Source organism: Seriola dumerili, unplaced genomic scaffold (assembly GCF_002260705.1).
Source record: "Seriola dumerili isolate Sdu_G_001 unplaced genomic scaffold, Sdu_1.0 BDQW01000219.1, whole genome shotgun sequence".
Classification (NCBI taxonomy): Eukaryota; Metazoa; Chordata; class Actinopteri; order Carangiformes; family Carangidae; genus Seriola; species Seriola dumerili.
In genome coordinates, this window is record NW_019174474.1 from 3,386,877 (window position 1) to 3,403,457 (window position 16,581).

Below are 16,581 nucleotides of genomic sequence, written 5' to 3' on the forward strand. Positions count from 1 at the left end.
CAGAGCTGCAAGCATGGCTGTAGACTGTAGTCTGTGTCCATATCACTCCCCTGTTCATTCATTCGCTATTCTCTAAATAATCCACATTCAGTAGTGATCAGTAATTTGAGTTTTTTGACACTTACTTCTCATCGTCATTTTTGTATCATTTGAACACTCAAGTGAAATAACTCCTTTGTGCACTATATTTACAGTCAGTCATTTTATTGGAGTGTCTGAGTGATGCAAAAATGATAAGATATCATAATAATTGCTTGACATTTGACTGTGCTTTGTTGTTCCTCATTCAATGATACTTTCACACATGTCCTATATGCTTTAATTTCCTGTTCCCAGGCCAAACAGTCAGTAATCAAATCCATGAGTGCCTTTAGAATCGGGCATCGAAAATCTTGGAGAAAAGCAAATGCGGTATCATCATTGCCACATTTTAAGTACAACATTTAAGTTTTACAAACTTTATTGATTTTCATTATGTAAAGCTTGTGTTTGAATGATTAAATGAACTGGCTCCTCAGCCTTGCGAGAGACTCCAGAGCTGCAGCAGATCCACCAGAACAGCTTTAAGTGGCAACTGTAAAATTTCATTCTGCAAAACAGCTTTTGCTCAGACAGCTTTGTCTGTCAAAGGAGCAAAGTCCTGGAATTCGCTTCCTGATCACTTCAAATTCATTGCAAACGTCACAACTTTCAAGAGAGCTACCAAATCCTGGTTGATTTAGCAACAAACCTGAACTCATGTCTAATTTTTTTTGTACCTTTGTTACTACTAAATGTTTATTTTATTTTATTTTGGTGTGTTCACTTTACCTCATTTTTACCTCATTATTCTAGTTTACTGTAGCTAGGTTAACACTAATTCTGTATTTTATTGAATCTTACTGCTGTACTCACTTTACCTCTTATTTTCACAAAAGCCCTTCATAAACACTATTATACTTGCATCAGATAGCTGTTCAGTTTTAATTGTATGTATATTGTATCTGTCCCTATCAAACAAACCATAAAGAAATAAATGATACCTCATTTCCACCCTGTATTAACATGCAGTCCGTATCTGGATATCTGGATAATGACATTATCATCATGGGCCTTTTCATTTAAAGCTGGTTTTAATAAAGCGTTGCCACTATCTTGATTGTGCTTCTTCAAAATGTGGCCAAACTGTCCAGATTGAACTTCCACCTGGCTGACATCCAATTACAATGATCGGTCTCTCTTGGTCTATAATGGTGCATTATACAGCATGCTTTAAAGCGCACTTCTTTTCTTATTTCTTATTCAAATGAGATATCCAGATGTATATGTATGTTTGGTGGAATGGCATATTAAAGTCAGTCTATCCCAGCCCTTGCTGCATTGCTGTTTTGACCTTTCTTTTCTCACAACTTCCACAACTTTTTTTATCATCTGTAAGAGATAATATATAACCTATTCCAACTCTAGTTTCCGTTTCTTTATGTGTTTATATCTTTTAAACTGTCTAGCTAATGCAAACTCTGTAAAAGCCCTAAGTAGGAAATAGCTTTCTTCTTATAAATTCTCTCATGTCTCCCTTGCACTTTCTTCAGTCCTCCGGAGAGATAAGACAGAAGCTGGAGGTTGACGTTTTGACTATGAAGATCAATCTAGACCAAGGATCTGGCTTGTAGTGAAATTTCTGTTGATTGCTGGCATCTCCGGCCTAAACCCTGGCTTGTGTGTGTGGAAGAGAGAGAGAGAGAGAGAGAGAGAGAAAGAGTGTGTATGTGTGTGTGTGTGCGTGCCTCCCATCTTTGGTGGGCAGGTAGGAGGATGAAAGCTTCTCTTAGATGCAGGCAGCTCAGATTTTTCTGCAGGCGGCTGCCATACCTTTACCACTCTGCTCTGTAATATGACACACACGTACAGACAAACACACACACCCAGACAAACACCCACATGCACACACACACTCAGACAGACATACACGATCAAGCTCCACACACATGCACAAACGTACACCTCTGCTTCTCTGAGGGGTTGACCTAAAAGCAGACTATTTCTATGTCTTAGCTCCTCTCTCTCTCAACCAAAAGAGATCTGAATCAGGAGAATCAGGATATACGATAAATGCATAATAAATTATTATTATTGGAAGAACTGGAGTACCAACGCACCCTATGAACCACAAGTACAATTTGCACAACGTTCCCTAATATAGTCCTTTAAAGTCACTCTTGTCCCCCTTGAGTTTACTTCAAGAAGCGGTTCGCTGTAAAACTCCCACAGGAGACTACCTGACATTCATTTGATGGACATATAATTTAACTTAATGTCTGTTTTTGGGGAAGTACGTTGATGGTGTCTATGAAAGATTTATATCTATTCCCTAAGCTGTCACACATGCTCGATATGTGTGTGTCCCTAGTACGTATGTGTGTTTATGCTTGGAAAGAAAAGAAAAAAAAAGTAGATCCCTTTTAAATGATTTCCAGTCTTCCACTGAAATAGCTGGAGGACCTGGAAATGAACTCTTTAAACAAACTTACATCATTATTAGAGGCCACTTTGAAAATAACACAAAGGGGAACTTTGTAATGAGCTCACTTTTGAGGACAGCACTACAACAAGGTTGGAGATGTGTCTGTGTGTGTGTGTGTGCATTTGTGTACGAGCACATACTCATGGATGTGTGTGGTGTGGAATATAAAACTGTATATTTACGGAGCAGAGACTCTAACAACAGTTTTGCTGAATGCCTTACTTTGACAGTATGCTTTAATGCAATTGGCAGCTCTTGAAGTCAATTTCCCAAAAATGTGCCAAATAATATCTCCCAGCATTTCTACACTGTTCTCATGGTGTCCACTGAAAATGAATGTTTGCTTCATTATAACCTCTTGGAAAGTGCCCAAACCCAGCTTCCTGTCTCAAGAGCAACTGTGCAAGCAAAGCACACACTGTGAAACAGAAAACATTTCACTTTTTGTCCCTTCTCGCTTTATTACTAAAAATATTGCCAAGGACAGGACATTGTTCTTGGGTTAAGAACATACTGCACACATTTTAAAGCTCATAGTATTTATGCATGTTAGGGCCTCATTATTATAAAGCAAGTAAACTACTGTTGATTCTCCAAAGCATGCCACAGCTTACATCGGCCTGATGAATGCATTTTTCTCTCCTTTCAGGCAGCCACCAGCTACAGATCATGTCAGTTCATGGTATATGGAAATCAGCATGCAGAGACTTTCTGTCTGTCAAGGTAACATTATCATCGCCTGGAATTTCAGTCCGAAGCATTAAAATAGGTGAGAAGCTCTAGCATCCAAGATTTGAGATTAAGCTTACAAACACCATCACATTCACGAGCTCTGCAGTCATGAAATCAAACCCAGACAACCATAGACACCGTAAAAGGATAATGCGAAATTCAAAAATCCTCTTGCATTTAAAGGTGTCAGTTTGCCAACCACAGTGGTGAATAGCTTTTTATTTGTGCTGCGTGGTGCCTATGGTCTACTTACTGAATATCATGCTGTGGCCAGTATTTGCTTGATCATCAATATCATCGTTCTTCAATGATCTCATTCATAAATGAAAACATTTCCACTCAGTGTAGTGAAATGTACCCCAAAATATTGTCTGTATAGTCTGCTGTATATGTGATAAAAAAGTCTCTGCTGACAGCTATGGCAAATCTGAATTACCCATACTGTAGTGTGAAATGAACTTGAGGGAGTAAACGCTGTATGTGATTTGTAAATCATGCAAATGCAGTTTAGTCCTTTAAAGAAATACTTCAATTTTTGGGAAGTAAGTTTGTTTGCTTTTTTGCTGAGAGTTAGATGAAAGAATTGATACCACTCCCATCTATCTGTTAAATATGAAGCTGAAGCCAGCATCCAGTTAGCTTAGCTTATCACGAAGACTGGAAACAGGTGGAAACAGCAGCTTGGCTCTGTCAGTAATAGAAATTAGGCTACTAGCAACCTATAATTGAAGCATTATATCTTGTTAGTTTAATCCAAACAAACACCAACATGTAAAAAGGACAGGTTGTGGGGGGTATGTGCCAGACTCTTTCTTGGCCCGGTGCAGTGACCTCAGTGACTTCTTTGAGTCCAAACCAGACCACAGGAAGTCACTGCTTCAGGCCATGAAACATTCCAGCACAAAACCCCTCCTGTAAAACTTTGCTTTTACGCTTTGGTTTTGAATGATCTTGTGCGGATTTGGTTACCTTTGGACAGAGCCAAGCTAGCTGTTGTTTACCAATCTTTACTGTATATTAAGCTAAGTTAACCAGCTGCTAGAGAGTGGTATCAATCTGCTCTAACTTTTGACATTGAAATCAAAATGTCAAAGTATTCCCTTGTTTATCCTTCCTGAAATTTCAGTAAGAAAGAACATTACATTTACATACAGTATATATTTAATTATCACATGTGTAGGAAATAAATGTCTTACCTGAATAAAGAAGGATGGGAGCAGATGGCAGCTGGCACATGGCAACATCACCACAGACACCTATTAAAGAGAAATGGGGGACATAGTGTACATGAGGTGAGTAAACAAGAGCCAGAAAACAACCTGACTGTCAATAGAAGAGGAGGAGAGAGGATCAGATAGAGGAGGAGGCTGACTACTGACCCGTCTCCCTGGGAGCTATGATGCAGTGTAACATCTGACAGACAACCCCATTTCACCTCTGACCCTGCGCAACTCTGAAGTCAGTGAGTAGGCTGCACACGCACCACCACACTCCTCTTTTTGCTTCTCGTGTTTCATCCTCTGTTTCCTCCATGGCATCACCCCTGCATCCTTTTCCTCTGCCCCTCCTCTCTCTCTCTCCCACCCTCTCCTTGCTGGTCCCCCACTCTCCCCATTTATTTCCACCTCCCTTACACCCTCCACAACCCTCGCTCTTCCCCTAACAGGCAGGGCTGCTGTGGATGACACGTATCCAGCTGAGAGCAGCCATGCAGGGTCGATGGACCGCAGTACACTGAGAGGAGAGATAGCCCCACAACACAGCCCTGTGTGTGTGTGTGTTTCTGTGTTTTCTCTCATCTGTGTGTGTGTTCATGTGGGCGCTTGTTTATCTGTCTATTGTGCACCTCACAGAAGCACAGCTGCATCAGTGATGTGACTCTCACAGCATGGGGAGACACTGTATGTGCATGTGTGTGTGTTCTTTCATATTTTTTTTTGTTTTTATGTAGCAAAAGAGAGATGGGAGGTGGGCTGTCAGAAGCTTTGCTTTTACAGAATAACAGACCCCTTACACATGCACGCTGTCAGAGGTTTATAAGTTAATTCAACCAATTGCTTTGTGTGTTCCTCTCACTTTTCCCCCTCTATTCTGCAGATTAAGGCCAAATAAGAACAGCGCAACTGGGAATGTGAACTGAAGGCACATGAATTGTGAAAGACGGCATTCAAAACGTGTGAAAAATGTACTTCTCTTCTGACCCCCACATAACAATTATGTGCGTGTGCATGTGTACGTGGGTGTATGTGTGTTTAAACACGGCGTCACAGACTTCTGACAGTCTAACGGGTGCAATGGGCTCTGACCATTAATTATTTACGAGGTGCGTTTTAGGCAGGAAAGACTGATGATCCATAAATAGGACAGAAAGATATCAAAAAACACAACCAGCAAGACATGATGCACATCCCTCTGTCCTTTTAAAGCAAACATATGATATAACAATAAAAAAAGAACTGTAGATTCTGTCCATTCATTGAAAGCAGAAAAAAATTACTGGGATTTAAATTTGATTAGATAATGTCGGAGCAACCATGCAACCAATCAAGTGAAAACTTCTGATGATGGTGTATTTGTGTCAGGTGACGATGGCAAACTTGGCTTAAACCCCAGTCTATAACCTCTTACCAATCATAATCAATAATTGGCTCCTCTGATCTCAGATGACTATTGATGTTTCGTTCACACAGTCAGATAGAAAACGGCCTGTTCCTGTATTGATTAATCACTCCATTCCGTGACCTGTGTTAAGTTCAAAGGTTAAAGGCCGCATCATGTTAGAAACATAGAAATGGATTTCCTGGACCTTAAAGACAGCTGACATTGAAAAGATTAAACCGGACAACCATTGATCTTTACTTAACAAACAGAACTACAGTTCCAGTACAGTATACAGTACATTAGTTAAAGAAGTACATTTATAATAAAAATTGGATTAACCCATACAAGTAGTGGTGAGCCTCAGGGCCACACAGTCTAAACTGTGCTCTCATGTGCAGTGGGTACTCCAAAGGGATTCTCCACTAAAAGAGCTTTTAACCTTTGAGTACCGCACAAAGTCTACAGTGAAGTGCTCAGCATTGTGGACTATTTTACACAGTAGATTTTACAGCAGTGAGACCTACAAAAAATGGTTTGGAACACAAGGACTATCAGTTAACTCTGAAACTGCTAAAATTGAAACGAATCAATAATGTTGAAGTTTTTTGGGGGCAGTTTTTTGCCTTTATTGTGATTGAGACAGTGAGAGAGGGACAGGAAAGGTGGGAGAGAGAGAGGAGATGACATGCAGTAAAGCACCAGGGCTGGATTCAAACCTGAGCCACTGTGGTAAGGACTGAGCCTAAGTACTCGCTCTACCTGGTGAGCCACCGAGACCCCCCATGAATCCTAAATTTAGATAAAATGTTATTTTCATTCATTCATTTAAGTCATTCATCAAGACAAAACGCCAAACAACCGCTGGTTCCAGCATCTCAAATATGTGGATTTTGTGCTTTTCTCTGTTTTATATCGTTCTAAATTGAATATGTTTGGGTTTAGGACTGTTGGTTCCACAAAACAGGGCTTCACCTTGGGCACTTAGAAACTGTGATAGATATCTTTTTAAATGTTTTTCGGGGATTTTACAAACCAAAACGTAATAATAATTGATTGATTAATCTCCAGCATTATACAAATAACTGTTAGTTGAGGCCGTAGATGTATCAACCATGTCTTCCCATTGAGTTTCAAGCAGGTGTCTCTGTCTTCATCTTTACTTTGTGTTTTTTCCCGAGTTTTGGTGGTCCACAACTCATCTGACATGGCCTGATTAAAAACGACTGTTCAGCCTAAAAGCAGACAAGGGTTGGGAAAATGTGTGAAAGCATTCATCAGATCCGCATTTCATCACTGTGGAGGGCGGCGGGCCTGTCAGAAGGAGAATTACCCCTCTGTGGATGGCATCTATCAACTTAACTGTCATGTAATGACCCTGGGAGTCATCGTGGAGCATCAGTCAACCTCGCCATGGCACGAGCGCTGCTGCATCCTACTTAATTCATGTTCACACCCTGCCAGTCTGTCTTCACTGCAGTCGATACATGAGTTGTACAGAGCGTCACAATGGACAGGTGGAGAGTAATGGAGAGTATTGACCACAGTATAACTCAAAAGAATAAATATAATTGGTTTGGACAGAGACACAAGACTTTTAGGTAGAAATAATGTTGGTTGGTTTTAGTCGTTTCAGGTTAGGTGGTCATGTGCGGAAAACCAATTACTGCAGTCATCAGAGTTTAAATGATGTACTAACTTTTTGATTTGCTCCCCCACATTAGCCCAGGATTTGTTGGGAGAGTGATTACTCTCACTGAAGCCAAACAGTCTGCACATAGTCTACTGTTGTGGAACTTCATATTAAGCATGGTATTATTTGTTATTTGGTATTTTCAAAAAGGATGTATGTGGTATGCGTGCAATGTGTTTCCTGATCTGTGGCAAAAAAGAACAACAACAACAAAAACCATGACAACCCTATATTAATATAGAAGGTTGTCAGTACTAAATGGAAAGTTGACTGAATCAGGCAAAGCCACACTTTAACAAAAGTTATGTTTACTAAACTTTTTAGGAAATTAGCAAGATTGACAGTTGCATAAATAAATTATACCAATGCTTGTGATTATTAGGCACTTAAATAGATTGTGTGATTATTGACTGATAATTGTTTTGCCTTGCTAAAACCCAAGATAGTCTGAAAGTGAGAGATAGATAATAATAATAATGATGCTAATGGTAATTCAAACTTTTTGCAAAATGCTGTATACTCTATGACTTATTAATTATTTCACAGTGACATTCACAGCACACATGCAGCTCCCAAGTGTGAGGCAGATGCCCACACAGCAGAGAGCAAGGGAAAACAGTCCAGTTGGATTGAGAGGGTTCGACCTGTGCTGAATATCCAGGGTAGAGAAAGATTGCCAAGGCTATTGTGCCTGTAATGCAACCAGAGAGGGATTTAAATCACTGGAGAACACTGTGCATTGTGAAATGACTTTTTAAATGCATGGGAACTCTGTCATTTTACGTTGTAAGTATACTTTCTGTTTATGAGTAACACTTGTTTTACTTTTTTCCCTCTTGATTAGGAACATATGTGGTATGCAGCAATGATTTGTTTTTCTTTTGAATGTGAACGTCAACTGCCGGAAGGATTTATTTGTCTTGGATATTATTGTTTGTCATGTAATCCCCTGTGTGATGGGCCATTTCAGCGGTTATGACACAAAAATAAACAAATTCATTCATTAATTCATGCAACAATCATTTAGTATTTCAATTGCAATGGATAAAACAATTTAACATGCAACACTACTGACCTTTGGCATGTCTGGTATAAGGATGTAGACCCCTACACTGGTATGTGCAATATCCACTGTCTGTTTTAGTCATGTGCTTTGGGCCTGAAGCATTGGGTCAAAAATATACCAAATGGGGATGTAATTGAAGACCCTAACCCTCCATTTGTTTGGTTTAATATCACATGTTGATTCACAAAAGTTAAAAAAAGCTCCATAACCGCCAAATAGCATATGAAACACCAGAACTCACCTACATTTGTATTGTTCTTTTCTATTTTGCAACTCCGCTAGATCATTATCACACTGAGCTGACAAAATCATAAATCATTAGCTGTGTCAGCTGTTGCACCACATCAGTTAAAACAGCTGTCATCAGGTATAGAACAGCAAACTTCAAAATTTGAACAGACATTTAAAGAAGTTGTGAATCACCTACTCCCTGTCACTTTTGGGATGGCACTTTGTATTGATAGTAGCCACTGCATGACCAATAAACCACCTTTCACTATCTATCCCTCACACACGTTGCTTCCCTCCTCAAGCTCATCATTTATTAAAGAGTCTGATCTTTCTCTGAGACACACCATCACAGCTGTACATCCCACTGCCCTTTCACTGCCTCATCCCCAGAGTGTACATGTATGTGTGTGTGAATGTCTGTGCATGTAGGGAAAGGGGGGGATGTCAGTGAACAGACAGTCGAGTGCTAACACTGTGTGTGTACGTGTGTGCTGCTAAGTGTGTGTGTGTGTGTGTGTGTGCGTGTGTGTGTGTGTGTGTGTGTGCACGTGGCTCAGTGTGTGTTGTGACTGTTGTTGCTGATGAGAGTTGAGCTGTGGGAAGCAGCAGTGATTTCCAGACTCTTCCCTGTTCCTTCACTAGAGCATAACAGTGTGAGAAACATGTGGAGCAGAGCAACAGTAGTTTTACAAAAACTTGAAAAGCAAAACAGAAGAACTTAGGCATTAATTTGAATCTTGTAGTGCATATAAATTGAAAAAATCAGTTATATTTCAGAATTGTGATTAACAGGCTTTAAAACAATTCAATTTCAATTTCGGTTTCATGGCTTGATCAGTGTCTGTACATCTGATTCTGCTAAGGTTAACATGGAGATCTATTGCAGGATAGCTACAACAGACCATAAATACCTGTTGCTGTAAATGAAAATGAGGATTGAAATCCTACCAGCAATTTTACATGTAAATAACAATATCAATCATTTTTCATGCATTGGTGAAAATATTGTAACTCTTAACTGTTTCACTGAGTTACTTACACGTAATGGGGATGTTCCTTAGCTCTAAGTTCATTCCCCCTATGTTTGGTTCAAATGGCTGGTTAAAAGGTTCAAATGTTCAATTTAATCATCCATCCAATCATCCAACACTGATTCAGCTACTTTTTCAAATATGTGAATATGTGAAATCCTGGAATTGCCCCTGCACTAATGACCAAAACACAGGAAATAAATACCAACACAATAAATCCATAAATAAAAACATCACAAAACTATATTCCAAAATGAAAAAGGCTACATAAATGTTCCCACAAACTTGTCTGGTTAGGAATAGCAACAGTACCTTTTCTGTCTAAACTATTTGACTCTTTCTCGCCTTTTTCTTCGAAGTCTCGACTACGGCAAAGTACTTAAGTCACTGTTTTTAAGAATATGTCACTCTAAATGATTTCATAATTACTGTTTTACATCCTACTAAGTATTCCTGGGAAAAATCTGAATATAACTTTATAGAGATGCTAACTCTTTTAACTGAAAACAGGACTTAAAAGAAAAACGATTGGTTAAAATCAAAGCAGCAGAGGCAAAGATATGCTCATCTTGAATCCACAATTTGGTAGGCGAGTTTTCATGCAATTTTTATTTTTCATAACCATGTTTTTTTTGTTTTGAGCAAGTTATCATTATTATTATTACATATTTTGAGGAATATATCTGTTTATTATAATTGGTTCAGTTGTTGTTTGTGAGAAGTAATTGTTTTGGAGTTACCTACCTGTTTTATTAGTGTGTTAGACTCCTCTTGACTCTACTGAGATTAGATCCCATGTTTCCGTCCCCTGGTCTGCAGCATTGGTGAACACATGAAACCAGAAAGAATAGACTGAAAAAGGGAAATTCATTATTTATTTTTAGGCTCTATGCGGCGTGACCATTCTAAGCATATTAATGTGATTAATACTTTGTATGTATTATAAAAGATGGTTTACAAAGAGTTAAATCAGTCAAGTTACTTTAAAATGAATTCAGCACCATGGACAGCAACATTAAGAAGCTCTTAAACACCGTCCTTAGGAACATTTGTAGAGCGTCAGAAGTATTTCTATATAGAAACACTGTTAGTAAAATAGGGCACAGATGAACCAGTGGAAACTCAGTGTCAGTGTCGAAAGTTATCAGAAAATGGATAAAATGTTCTTGCAAAACATTTAAAATGCTCCACAGATTTTAAATATATAATGTCACAAATAATTTATTATTAATAAACAATACAGTAACAAATTACAGTGATAAATTATTCTCAATTAATTATGTGCACATTGTGGACTAAGGACTTATGAATATTCATGTATTCACCAGTATATTTAGACACATTCTGTTGAATGTGTGTTATACAAAAGTACAGATTAAAGCCAGTTGGTGTGGAGAGTGTAAAAAATGTATACTTTGGCAACTCCAGTGGCAGACAGCACTGCCCAGCAGTACCAGCATCACTGGGCTGAAGGCAACACACAGATTACACCAGGTTTGATAGAGACCTGTTCTATCAGAACAATTTGAAAGATGTAGATCCTACACATAGAGGCTTTATGGTAAGTACAAGCTCCGATGTCATTTTCAAGGGAGGATGTTTATATTGCAAATTTCATTATATTCAATATATTGAATTCTATGTGCTTTACATTAAAAAGACTTAAACAATGTTTGAATTTATTACTGTACAATACTACTTCAATACACTTTGTAGAATCAACAATGCAAAATTAGAACTTAAATTACGCTTCCGCAAGTAACAACATTATCACACTTTTTAAAACATATTAATCAAACTATCAAAAAGTAGTATGTAGATTCAAGCACTATACCGTACTTCAGAAAATATACCACAGTACAACCTAAGTCTGGTACACCTACTGTCAATCTAGTTTTTTTAAAAGCACTTACAGCATATTAATGACTACCAAACTATAACTGTACATCACAGTACATGAAAGGACATAAGAAGTACTAAAAATGCATTACAAACACATTTCTAATGCAATTCATATACTAAAAATATACTTCAGCAGATCACTGAATGATCATGCCACTGACTCACAGGAGGTACAATATGCTCTGTGTATATCATCAACAAAGCCTTGATGAAGAAGTCTATGCTCTACCTGTAACACGTCCCAGGATAGACTCTCCTCAGATCAGAATGTAAAAACTAAAGCTCTACCTGTGGCCACATCCAAAAAAAAAAAAGATGCAAAATAGACAGAAGCTCTTCTCATACCACTCATCTACTATTAACTACCCTGAACAAAATCTTTTGAAATATGAAACAGTCACCCCCTGTAAGCATGAAAGGTTTCTGTAAAAGGTTCGTGGGTTTGTCCTTCACGGAGCATGGTGCCTGAGGTAGACTGGAGTTTGTGTTGGTTAAGATCATTTCCAATAGCGACAAAATGTCCACAGAACTTCAGAAACCACTCTTGCAGCATAATCCACTTTTTTTTCTTGCTGTCTACCCTTACTCTCAGTACTTACTGTATGTGGTTGAACACACTTTAATCTTAGTCCTTATGCATAATCCTTTCAATGTTACGAGCAGGTGTGTTTGCACATGTTAGAGTGCCTCAGAGGGCAAATGGATGGAGAGCAGAGAAGTGGATTATGCTGCAAGTGTGACGTCAGAAATTTCTATGGATATTTTGATACGTTTTTTTACCCTTTGAAAACTGGTCTGTATTGGATTTAACTGCAACTGAGTGAATTCTAGTTGACCATAGCCACCACTGTGCTTCATCTATGATAAAACAACAAACTTTTTACAACTACTTTTCAGGCTTATAGGGGCTGAGTATTTGATATTCAAAAGACAGATTTTGTATGACATTTTTTGTCCGGAGAGCTGCCTTTCACAGAAACACATGGCATTAACACAGAAATGTTTTTCTTATTTTTTTTATTGCATGACCCCAGACCTGACTGTATTTCTTCCTTCCAAATCTTTAATTCTATGACGGGTATTTGAATTTAGGCTATATGAAATGAATAAGACATTGAAGTATCAGGAAAACCAGATTCTACAATCAGCATTGCTTGTACACCCAGATGTGTCACAGCACACACATATCCACACGTAACTCCTCTGCCAATTCACATATCTTTCAAAACCAGAGGGCATCACTGTTGCTTTTTTGATGCACTGTGCTAGTACACTGCTAACGAGGAGGTTCTGTGCTGCATGCAGTCCAGAGAGTGTGGTGCTGTGTGGAAGCTACAAGGCACACACATGCACACAAAGATGCACAAACACAAGCTCATGTAAACACATTTACCAGCAAGAAAATGCTGAAACCCAAGGCCAAATCCATTCACTGACGGACAATTGTCCCCTGACTCGCACATAGATGCACATTCTCCAAACACATGTGCACCCTCACAAACACAAACACACCTATATGGAGAAGCATGTATACATGTCTATAAGATTTAACAAGGCCACCGAATGCCCACCCACACTTGCGACCCCCTTCTACACCATGTTTGACCCTCCACTGCACACCAACACACACACACACACACACACACACACACAGACACTGTCTGATGTACAAACTGTACACACTGTAAGTGTGAACGCACACGTATGAAATTACTCTAATTATGCAACAAGTTAGACACACACAAGCAATCTGTATACACACACCAACATGTTGCGTTGTGTCAGTAAAAGACACATGCAAACCGATGTAATATAGAAAGATTTCAGAATTGAAACACACAGACACACATGTGCATGTATACATATATGCTGACCCCACCCCTAAAGAAATTGTGCAAATTCTGCATTATTCAGTGCTTTCACTCCTTACTGCTACATGAAATTATTATTATTATTATTATTATTATTATTATTATTGTTATTATTATTATTATTATTACTTGCATGTCTGCTATGGGACCAGCATTTCATATCTCTAGCAGCACAAGCACTGCCCACCCCTCCTCTGAGTAAATGTTTGTTCTTTCACTCCTCTCTAATAGAGCACATAAAGAATAAGAGTTCATTTAAAATTCTCATTATTCTTACTGTAGCAATCCAATCTTCTGATGTTGATATCGCAATTCCAATACCGTTGTAGACATAGTAAGTAATAATCACAGAGGAAAATAGCTCCATGATTTTATAAGATCATGTACGATATAATTCTAGTTCCACTTTTCAGTGCCAGTACATCAATCCAATAAAACAGGAACGTGATCTTATCCTTGTCTGCTGCTTGTCATTTCGGCAAAGTTTCACCTTTTAATTTAGGAAAAGAGAAACAAGCTCCATTAACACCAAGTCGAAGTTATTTATTGGCTTAGAACTGTGTAGAAAAACTAAGGTCACTCTGTGCTCACTGTTGACTGTTATAAAGACACACCTGCTCTGCAGGAATACAGCAAGAGCCTCGATTCTTCGCTTGTCTCCAGGAAGCATCATGTTATTTTGACTTGGAGTGCAAGGTAAAATCATTTTGGGGAGGAACTACATGTGGGTTATATGCAGAAATATGTTCATCTATTAACTAAGTTCAAGTTCTCTCACACCTTTAAGCTCGACTGTCAGTGAAAAAGATAAAACTGCAGGGACATCAGCCAGACAAACATCTGATGTGAATGTAGACATTTTATTCCTGCTGTACCTTCAGTGCAGGTCCACGCGCCACTGGTGACGAGTGATTGTTTAGAGGCGAACGGAAAGTCATTCTACTGATAAACAGTGACCAGATCCGGTGATCAGATCCACCTGTATGCCTGTTTCCAGAGACGCACTACCCGCCCATCTTTTCCCCAGGAAGCTTAAAGCCTTGGTGCGGTCTGTCTGAGCCCAAATAACTTCTCCACGCAGCGTAATATACGCAACTGCAGATACTCTTTGTTTCACCTTCTGTATCTTTATCATGCATCTGCTGCAGAGATTAGCTACCAGGGCTTTTTTTTTTGTCTTTATCACAAACCGCGATCTGTAGGAGCATTAAAATGAACACACAGGAACCAGGTTTATGCAGCACAACTGGGTGTTTAAATCCTGCGCAAAGTTCAAAGCAAATTGCTCAGCACCGTAGGATTGGCTGACGCGCGCTCGAACGGTCCCGGACTGACAATTTTTCACTGCACTCTGTCGCCTAACCCGTAATCTAAGACTGCAACACATTTACCCACTAGTAAGGAACATGTTATATTTGACCTACCTTGACGACTTGGATCCTTCAAAGGTTGCGCACAAATCTTAAGCTGCTGGAAGTTTGACTTAGTCTACTCCTGATCCCTCGGAGGAGTCGCACTGAGAGAGAGGATGGGCGCCACTGCTCTGCCCGCCAGCTTCGTTTGTGTGTGTGTGTGCAAGTGTGTGTGTGTGTGTGTGTGTGTGTGTGTGTGTGTGTGTGTGTGTGTGGTGTGTGTGTAAGTGTGTAAGTGTGTGAGTGCGCGTGCACGTGACAGAGAGCAGGAGAGAGAGAGAGAGAGGGAGAGAGATGGAGAGGGAAACAACAGACGTGGAGAGCTGTAGCCCCTTGCCAAAGGATGCTTCAGTCTCCTAGCAACAACAATCGATCTGGCAAGGAGACATTTTTATTGGATAAAAAGAAAACTTAGCCATTCACCCCCCTTAGCACATGTTTACCACTCAGAATAACAACTCCAGCTTTACTGAGTGAAGAGAGAGAGAGTGAGAAAGAGAAGGAAGAGAGAGAGAGAGAGAGAGAGAGAGAGAGAGAGAGAGAGAGAGAGAGAGAGAGAAAGAGACGCTCCTAGATTAATGTTTTACATGTGTGTTTGAGGTGCAGGATGATGTACAGAATTCATTTACATCTGTCTGTCCTAGTGAACTGACTCAAAACATATATGGAGAAGCAGAGAGATTCACATTGCGTAATTTTTTCTTTTATTCCATGCAAGCTCCATCAATGTTTCAACACAGGATTAGACTCTATAATGACAGTGGCAAAGAAAAACTGGGAGAGGAGCACTAAACATGCTGTCCATGCCTCATCTTGTTCAGGCGTATTTGAAAAATCTGGCATTGGCTGCACGGTTCAGCGGCTCATATGTAGCACATAAAGGCCTAAAGACCTTCACAGCTGTGACTAGAAGTCTGCATCTAAAGTCTTTATCATACATCACAAACATGATGCATGATATATGGCAACCACACACACACACACACACACACACACACACACACACACACACACACACACACACACACACACACACACATGCTGTATTTTCTACAAGTTAGGTGTCTCTCTATCTGTCTCCCCCTATTCTTCCATCATGAGGGCAAAAACAGTGGCACTCAGTGGTGCATGTGTGTTTGTGTAGGGGTGCATGTGCATGTACACACACATATGTGCATCTGTAGTTGTTTGTATGATTATGCACATGGAGTCATTAGAATGCAAGTATGCAAGTGTGCAGCTCCTATTGAACAGAAAATCCTCTTCACGCATGATTGAGTCACAGAGCGTCCTCCCTCTCTCTCTCTAATCAACACAAATTCACACACAAATACACTGCAACACACATGCACGTGTGCACACACACACAAACACACACACACACAAACACACGCACAGAGGCACTCAGTCTAGAGGCCTGATTTCTGTATTGTAAAGTTAGTCAAGTGCATAGAGATACACTGTCAGAGGGCTTGCTTAAAGCAGTTTTTGATTGCAGTTACAGGCCACAGCACGTTGTTTGGCTGTTTTATATGCAGATGT

At 39.5% G+C, this 16,581-nt stretch overlaps 1 protein-coding gene across 2 annotated transcripts in view; it reads right to left on the reverse strand.

The window, feature by feature from the left end:
* LOC111228466 (metabotropic glutamate receptor 3-like) overlaps positions 1-15,115 on the reverse strand; it is a 39,293-nt gene extending 24,178 nt beyond the window's left edge. Inside the window, exons 1-3 of one of the 2 annotated variants that reach the window (XM_022754353.1) lie at positions 15,052-15,081; positions 10,599-10,667; positions 4,432-4,491 (exon numbers count right to left, since the gene is read on the reverse strand). The gene's annotated coding sequence lies outside the window, so the exon portion shown is untranslated. Of the gene's footprint in view, positions 1-4,431; positions 4,492-10,598; positions 10,668-15,051 lie in introns of both variants that reach the window. The other variant, XM_022754354.1, reaches the window with a different exon arrangement.
* Positions 15,116-16,581: the final 1,466 nt, after the last annotated feature.